Genomic DNA, 9,214 nt, shown 5'->3' on the forward strand with positions numbered 1-9,214 from the left:
CTGCCGGAGCGGGGAGCTCCAGATGTGACAATCGGTGCTTTATAGGGCAGGAAGATGGAGCACAGGCATGTGGCTGTGGTGTCACACAAGCTATGTGCTCACAGACCCAAAGCTGTGGTTTCCATCAAGTTAAACGTGAGCTAATGAACTTGCTTCCTCTTTGTGCTAATGAGCTCAGCTTTAGTCCACGCTGTGATGGGAGCCTTGGCAAGGAAGGCTTAAGAGGATGGGTGGGAAGGAACAGGACATCTGTGGAGATCCCAGATGATCTGAAGCTGATTTCCACAGGTATAGCTGGACTCCAAAACTTCTCCAGTGCAGGTCTTCTCTGTGATTAAAAGTGGAGAGCACCAGGGCCACCATCAGCCACCCCAGTGACCCTGCCACCTCCCTGACACTAGAGCTGTTGGGGCTTTTCCTAAGAAATAGCAATGAGAAGGTAGAGCCTACCCGTGGCCATTGCACTGCACAAAGTGAAGGAAGCATCTGGGAGCCTCCAGAATCAGCTGGAGTCAGGGAAGACTTTCCTTGGAACATATTCCATCAGAAAGACAAAGACTGAAATTGAAGAAAAGATTCTCCTAATATATTTTAATCTGAGAAATTGTTTTGGAAAAAGAAATTGCTAGGAAAAAATATTTAAACTAGGGTACTTTTTCTTGATGTCTTTAAACAAAGCCTTTCAAGCTACATAACAGCAGGACATTGATTTTATTTTAAAAGAATTAAAAGCTGCATAATGAAAGTCTTTCATTTCACATGAAATATTTTTTGCTTTAATTTCACTAAATGGATTTTATGAATTGCTTCAAGTTGATGTGAAATGATTTTCTTTTACATTTCCTTATTCAGGTTGTGCAACAGAGAGAAAAATCAGTTCTTTGCACAGCTTTACTCTTGAATATATTGAATTCCTCTGTAAAGATGGAAAGGATGGCAATCCTTGCAAACCGAGTAATTCAGATGAATAGTGTCTTCAGAGTCAATTACCACTGTGTGGAGCTGCTTCTCACTTCTGTCGCATCTGGACTCTCCAGCTCAATTTTTGCTCTCCCCAGAATTTCTGATTTTTCTCTTTTTTTTTTTTTTCATTTTTTTTTTCCTCCAGACAAACTAGAAAGGGATCCCCTCTGTTGTGCACATGGATTAACTAGAGCAAGGAACTTTAAAACAAGTCCCAAATCCCAGATCTGCTGTACTGCATTATAAAACACCTCACCAATACCTTTGTGCACTTTGGTCCAAATGTCATCTTCATATGACAAGTCACTGGCAACCCCAGTCCTGTCTGGTTTGAACTCAGCAAAAGGGGAGAAGAGTTTAGCTTTCCCCCAAAAGTGGATGGTCAAAATCCAGCATTTCATTTTTCTGCATTCATGTTGGTTTAAAACAGCAGAGCTGCCTGCAGCGCCAGTCTCTGCCTGCCCAAGCTACCTCTGTGTAGCAAAGCCATGAATTTAAAGCACTTTGTATGCCTACTGTAACGGTCCACCATGGGCAGAAAAACCCTCTGTTACCTCCTCGCAATGTTGGTGTCCATTATATGCCTTCCTGTTTGGTCTGGCAACATGCCGGTGCACTTCCTATTCTCTATTGCTAGGGAGATAATAAATAAGGCCAATTATTCCTATCGGGGTTGCATTAAGAACCACTACTTCCTGCAGTGCAATGTAAATGCCACTTTTCATTCTTATTTTTATGATTCTTTAGCCAGTTATGGATCCATGTTGCTGTGCTTATATCAAAGGCAGTTTTAATTTATTTCAAGATTAAAATTTTATGAGAGATTGCATCAGATGCTTTTCTAAAATTCAAATAGACTGTGCCCACCACATTCCCTTCAGCTAGTAACTGTAACTCTATTTTAATAAGATATTGAATTTGTCTTCAAGATTATTATTTTTTTCTGCATAAACCCACCGTCAAAGAAATATTTTCTCCTTTTTTATTTGAGATTTAGAAATTCAATGACTGTAGCTGTGTCATACTTTTTCTGATGAGTAGGACAGTATTTACATTTCCTCCTTTCCTATACATTTCCTCCTCCTATAATTTCTCAGAAATAACTCAAGACAAATAAGTGACGCCATCTGGTAATCCCTTTATCATCCTAGGATGCGTAACTCTTCAATTAGTTGGTCTCTATGTGTTTTACATTTTTCTGAGAATTTTACTAATTTGCCTTACATCTTTTTTTTTTTTTTTTTTTAATGCTTTCTGTTCAGTTATGTATAAAACATCTTTCATATGAACCTGATTGTACTGCATAGACATACAGGTCATATTCTCCATGACACCCTGCACAAACCTGTTTTGTTCAGTGAAATGGATGCCCCTTGAGCTGTGCCACCTGCAAGGCTGGCTGTCATGTGCTGTCAGGGACATCTCCAACTCCACCTCCATCTCCCAAAACCACTCTTGGAATGATGCACAGCAGGAGATTGTGTTTCACTCCATCATAGCCTCTCCCTGAGACTGTTTCAGCTCTGATGTATAGCCTGATGTAAGGACATACATACCCTGTGTTGTGAGACTTTCCTCCGCAGAGGAGGAACCACTTCTTTCCAAAAAGACTGAACATTCACTAGTGTGGAAGCACGTCCGTAGCCCAGCTTGTGGTCACTGCATATCTGGTTCCGTATTGCCTTGATTACAGCAGCATCTTCCTCATCTTAGTGTATTCTCATCTCAGGCAGCCAACTTGCTTCTGTCAATAATAAAAATAAGTAGCAGAGCATCCAATGTATTATTGATTAGAAAATAAATAATTTAGTGTTTTTCAATAATTCAACATTGTCTTAAAAAGAACAAAAAAAAAAAAAAAACACAAAACAAAACACATAAGGCCCCATGAACAATGAAGAAAATTCCCCAAGCCCAGAGAGGGCTTTTGGGAAAAATGTAAAAAGGATAAAATCTGTGTTAAAAGCAGACATGCCTCTCTCATTTTTCAAAATGTTTTCAGGTTCGATAAAATAGTAGAGGGTTTGATGCACTTAATGATTCGCCTGAGCTGGTTGGGAGGGTAAAATATCTTTCCTACCTCAATAATTCATCAGAAATAATGTTGCAGTGGGAAGTATACGAAGGGTTGCACCCTCACGGAGCAAAGCAGCAAGTACCTGCTGCAGTACCGTGTTTACAAGGGACTGTTTATTTTATATGCTACCTCTTTCTGTCCTTAAAGAAACCATCAGCTCCTTCTCCTCTACTACAGCTTGTGCCAGATTTACTTATTTTTACACCTAGATGAAAAAAAAAAAAAAAAAACTTTCTTCTACTTTCTATGGCAATGGCCTGCAACAGCACACACTAGTGGTAGTTGGCTGAACATTAGATACTTGTACCACGTTTCTCAGTGCATTTACTGGGAGACGTATCACGCAAGCAATAAAGATCACTACAAGCACTTTTCTCCTCTTGAAAAGTGCCTTTGAAAATTGGCACCAAGGAATTCTGTGGTTGCTGTCTTTTATCATATTTGCCCGGTTTACAGCTCCAGAGGGATGGTTTCCCTGGCGCTTAGTGCTGCATAGCTATCCATATCTGATCATTAAGTTTCCTTGGCTCTGATCCAGTAATCAGTCAAAACTTCTGCACTGACTGTATTTAAACGATGCCCCATTTCCGTATAGAGGTTATGAAGTGCTAATTTCATATAAAAAGAGGAAGGCTCTATCACATCGGAAACAGGGGGCTGATGAAATGGGATTACCGTAAGCAAAGGAAGGGAGATTTACAAGAATCTCTGTCCTCCTCCAGTCCCTTAGCCTTCATGCCTCTTCCCATGCTCTTCTTCCAAGGGAACACTTGAACAGCTCCAAACAGACCCGAGTCCGCAGCTCATGAAGGGGTCAAGCCAAGAAGCAGTGGCAGTGCTGACACCTCACATGTCCCCTGGCTCTTCACACTCTGCTGGTGTGAGTCCACATTGAACATTCACCCTGCTGGTGCTAGGCTGCTTTTATTATCTATTATTTTTTATTATTCTTGTTATTTAGCTAGAACAAAGTTAGCTTTGTTCTGCCTAGCCATTCTTGGAAAATAAGACGTGATTTGATTTTATTCTAGATGCAGTTTATTAATAATTATTATTAACATTCAGTTTATTAATAATTATGTGAGCAACGGTAGCGTGCTAGACCTAGTTCACATGAATGGCAGGCTCAGTAAAAGAACTGGCCTGGCTGGGGGATGAATCACCATTCCTGCATCAGAGCTGTGAAGTTGGGATGAAATACGCTACTGATGCTGATTCTCTCCTCGTTTAGCTCCACTTCCTAACAGAGATCAAAGATCCTATCAGACAGATTTTATGAAGAGACAGTCCCTCATCACAGACTTTGACAAAAATTGTTTAAAGAAAAAAAAAGGGGGGGGTCTGGCTCTTCCTCCAGCAGGCGTGTGCACATCTGAAATGTCCCAAGTAAAGATTTTACAAACTCATTTCCAGAATTCGCAGGAGTTCTACTGAATCTCTCCGGCTCTCTGACGCAGAGGAAGGAATGCAGAAACATCTCATTAGTTTAAATTAAAAACAAACAAGTGAGAGGAAAATGCTGTGAAAAGGAGCCATCAAAGCATTAATGCTGTGAACATAATTTAAATAACAGACTTCTATGGGACACAAGTGAGAATTGGGGCAGTGGAAGAACTTGGGCTTTGGGTTTTTTTTTGGGTTTTCAGCCGTGCTGCTCCTGCTGAGTCCCAGGGGCAAGGCACACTCAGAAAGGACAAGGAGGAGAGCAGTGGACAGGGGTGGATGTTCACTAAATACTCATACTCAAGCCAAACCTGTTCTCACTGACTTCCAGAGCTGCCACATCACCACAAAAGCCTGTGCTTGCCTTCTAAGCAGCCAAGTCACCTTTCCGGCAATAATGGTACAGCCTATGGCAGCTCTGAAGGTACTTTACCACTCCAAGATAACATCCCTAGTACTCTCTCTGTCCTTTCTTAGCTGCTGTATACATATAAACATGTGCTACCATGACTTGAAGTCCCATAATACTGGGGTTCCATAGAATTGGAGTAATTTATTCCATAAACCAGGCCAGCTGAAAAACAAGATTTGTATTTCCATTACAAATGCATTTCAAAACTTGGTCTCACTCTGCATTGCAACCCTCTGCACCTTCTGCCCCTTTAAGTCAACATTCCTGGAAAAAAAAAAAAAAAAAAAAGTTTTTAAAAATCCCACTTACAGACCAGAATCTCTGGTCTTCACCAACAGAAGTTTGCCTTGATGACGGGTGTGTTGGCCGTCTGCTATTGATGACTGGAGATGGTTTTCCCTGGAGGGGATAGTCCTCACCGTATTCTAGCTCCTGCTGCTCTGCTCCTACCTGGAAAGACGGAAAAGACAGAAATTCAGCATGAGAAGCCTCCAATTTGTTCCCTGAGTGCAGCTCTGTTGCCGCAGCCTCAATGAGCTGCACACCAAACACTTTAGTTAATTGGCAACAAATTGGGAGATATGAGTTGATTGCAATAAATATTTTATTAATTTAAAGAAACAAAAGGTTGCATCCCTTCTAGCCCAGTTTGATTGTGCACAGTCGCACACATTAATATGTAATTGCCACATCAATTGGCAATCGTGGGCTCAGAAGGAGCTCATTAGGAAAAATACTTCTGCATGTATCCTCAGTAGGTGTCAATCAGCATCGCGCCATTGAGATCGATGGAGCTAGGCTTATTTATAGAGTTAAAACAACAAAAATTCACCTGGAAAATAAATCCTACAGTATTCTCATATTTAAGCTAGACAGAGGAAAAACTGATTTTTCTCTGCATTTTTTTTATTTACTTAAAAATGCAATTTTTTCTGTACCTCACCTATGCTTAGAAACCAGGTATTATGTTTTGTGCCTAACACTGTAAATAAAATACAAACATTCAAAACTAATAATGCTGTAGCTCTCTACGTCCCATGTTTGCCTTCTCCGCTCCATCCACCAGCACAATGCGAGGAGCATCTCTGTCTGGGGGGGTGGGAAAACATCTTACGTTCTTTCTGTCTCCAGTTTCGAGGTTTTCATGATAAAATCAAATGCAGGCTATGGCAGAAACATGTGTGGCAAAGCAATGACAAGAAGTGGTTGAATTATTCATGGTGAATAAATTAGCGATGAGCACAGGCCCTTCGCAGTGCAGGAAGCCTCTGTGAGTTATCTCCGAGGTGGTGGAGCCCTGTGCATGTCCAGGGAAGCTCCACTTAACTGGACAGACTTTCTGGGGAAATTAGTGCCAGGATCAGATCCGTAACTTGAAACAAAGCACTGGAGCTGTTGCTGTAGTTATGCTTCATTAGAAAATATGTATTTCATTTTCATCCAAATGTTGCACAGCAAACCACTGATTTCCACACAATTTTTGATGGGAAAAAGTCAAAATAAAGCACTTCTCTCTCATTTTGATAAGGAAAAAAAAAAAAAAAAACACGTCACCTATTTAACTGACTTTTTTTTCCTTTCCTGCGTGATGTTGATGTTCTCACATTTTAGAAAGAAAGAACCACAATTATATCACTAACGTTCTTTGTAACACTTTCATCCTGTCGGAAAGGTAAACAACTTTTCTCTTCTTTGTTTTTTTAAATTCAAAATTTTTCTGTAGAACAGAAATTCCTTTTTTCTGACCAATCTGCTGTGCGGATGGGATGAATAATTTTTCCGGCTGCATTTGCTTCCCAAGTTGTTTACTTTGACTACTTACTAGTCATTCTGTGGGATATCTGAGCTGTCACTGAAGTCATTTTGGCTTTCCTTCTGCTCCTGGAACAGAGGACAAACTGTTTAAACAGAGGAATAACAAACGACGAGCAGCAACTAAAGAAATGTAAATAATTCATAACTAGTTGTTTCTGCGCATCCTGGCACGGCCGTTCCCCAACAGCTATGCACACAGAGATCTGTTTGTGCAGCGATACCCCAACCCCTTCCCACCGCTGTTCTCAGGCAGCAGCCTGGAAGCAGAGCTGAGAGCTGCGAGCGGCTGTATGGAAAATGGGGGAGATCAGGCATGGTGCGAGGGGTGCTCCCGTCAGGAGAAAGGGCGATGGGTCCCATTTCACTGGCACTTGGTGTACATGGAACCACAGAACCCACGGGTTTGGGTGGGAAGGGACCTCAAAACCCACCCAGGGCCATCCCCTGCCCCCAGCCCCCCCCCAGCCTGGCCTCGGGCACCCCCAGGGATGGGGCACCCCCAGCTCCTGGGGCAGCCTGGGCAGGGCCTCGCCGCCCTGGGAATGAAGAATTTCCTCCTGCCACCCAACCTGAGCCTGCCCTCTGCCAGTTTAACGCCATCCCCAGCCTGTCCCTACCCCCTGCAGGCTCCCTCCCCTCTCTCCTGCAGCCCCTCAGGCCCGGGCAGGCGCTGGGAGCTCTCCTGGGGCTCCTCTGCCCCAAACCCAGCGCCCCCAGCCCGGCTCCGTGGCTCCCCCCGACCCCCCCAGCTCCTCACGGGGGCCGCCGCGGGCAGGGGGCGGTGCTGCCGCTGCTGCCCCGTGCCCCTGTCGTGTCATGTCGTCAGCCGCTCTCGCGATAGCTGCGGGCTCCCCTCGGGGGTGCCTGGCTCAGCCCCTGCTGTGGGGGTTTGTGCGTGAGGGCACGGAGCTGGAGGGTTTAACCCCTGGGGCTAAATGATGTCGTTTCCTTAGGGGGACTTCTAAAAAAGATGGGAGCGTCTCTTTGCTCCTTGGTGGGTTTTGATGGGTTTTCCTCCAGCTCTGCACAGACGCAGCGCAGGGGGGTCCCTGTGGTACCCAGTCCGCACCCAGCAAGGGCGATCCCACACCAAGCACCACGCTCCCCACACGGCCCATCCCCACCTCAACCTCCACAAACACCAAATTTGAACAAGAAATGGGGCCGGGCACTTCCCTCAGCAGCCCCCTGCTTCTCCTGGGCACCTCAGCCCCGCTGCTTGGCCCCAGCCCGGAGCAGGGTCTGATGGTGGTGCCCAGGGTCCAGCTCCTCACCGGCCCGTGCCAGCCGATGGCTCTGGGAGATGCATGCAGGGCCCTCAACCTTCTGTCCGAAGCTGTTCTTCAGGAAATAATTAGCGAGTAATCAAGTAATTCAGACTTTTTGGTTTGGCACAGGGGTGTTTCTCCCACCGTATTGAAATCTCCGTGCTGTCAACTCACAAAGTAATGACAGTGGTAGCTAGGTGAGAGTGGATACATTTTGGGGTGATGCCCTGCAGACAGCTTCCCAAGTGACCATAGAATCATCCCCCAAGAAAAAATTAGTTTTCCGTTGGTCCCCTTCTGAATCTTCTCTCTTGATTTTTTCATGGTTCCACCAGCACAGCCAGTCGCTGGGCTTTTCTCCTCTGAAGTAAAGGGCCATTATTTGCACAAGGTGAAGCAAGAACAGGGAGGGAAATGGGTGACAGGAGCGCCTGTACGTTCTTGCCCCATGGGTCTCACTCTCTGCAGCATCACGGGAGGGTAACCCGAACCTGAATCAGGAGCAGACATCCTCCATGGAGGAAATTCCCAGCAGCCGAGCGTGGTGGGTGAGCTTTCCCAGCCTGACATCCCCCCCTTACATCCCTCTTTGTGTTTAACCCAGCCTAATTAAGTTGCTTAATTCCATGTTGCTGATACATTGTGGGAGCAGAGCTCCGTTCCAGCAATGCTAACGAGCCTCGGAGTGAAGTTAAAGCACCCACTAATGTGTTTAAATGAGTTCTTCCCTGGAGCTTTGCAGTCAGCTGGGAGATGCCAGCGGTGGCACAAAGGGGCAGGGTCAGCCCCAGGTTAAGGTCCCTCTTCCTACATCAGGCTCCTCAAATCAATCAAAGCCCATGGAGACCACCTGGCGGAGCTGACAGCTTCCCACATACCTCCTGAGCTTTGCCCTTCAGAATACTGTGGAGTATCAATTGTTTTTTGGTTGTTTTTTGTTGTTATTTTTGTCCTAAAACAGTTCCTGGGACGCTTCTGCATTCCTGGGGAGAAGGGAGCTGCCTCGGACTGACCCCTCTAATGCTGCCAAGAAATCTTCAGCAGCTCCTTCACCCCCCCAGGATCAATTCTGTGGAGGTAATGGATGGCTCCTTCATCAAGTCTTTCTTCTTGCAGTAAATACACTTCCTCGTAGCAGGCATTAGCATGGTCAAGTGAACTCTTTGCAATCAATGGCCGAGGGTGAGGAAGTTTCTCTGAGAAAAAGGTTGTGTTAGCAAACTTGGAGGCTTGCTG

General features: G+C 44.8%; 1 long non-coding RNA gene across 1 annotated transcript; it reads right to left on the minus strand.

The window, feature by feature from the left end:
* Window positions 1–2,505: 2,505 nt before the first annotated feature.
* LOC309884566 lies at window positions 2,506–6,763 on the minus strand. Its single transcript, XR_014318644.1, has 3 exons — window positions 6,718–6,763; window positions 5,205–5,345; window positions 2,506–2,707 (listed from the first exon to the last, which is right to left on the minus strand). It is a non-coding gene; the product is annotated as an uncharacterized lncRNA (long non-coding RNA).
* Between the last annotated feature and the right edge of the window lie 2,451 nt (window positions 6,764–9,214).

The sequence above is a fragment of the Aythya marila genome (genome assembly GCF_965140915.1).
Source record: "Aythya marila genome assembly, chromosome: 16".
Classification (NCBI taxonomy): domain Eukaryota; kingdom Metazoa; phylum Chordata; class Aves; order Anseriformes; family Anatidae; genus Aythya; species Aythya marila.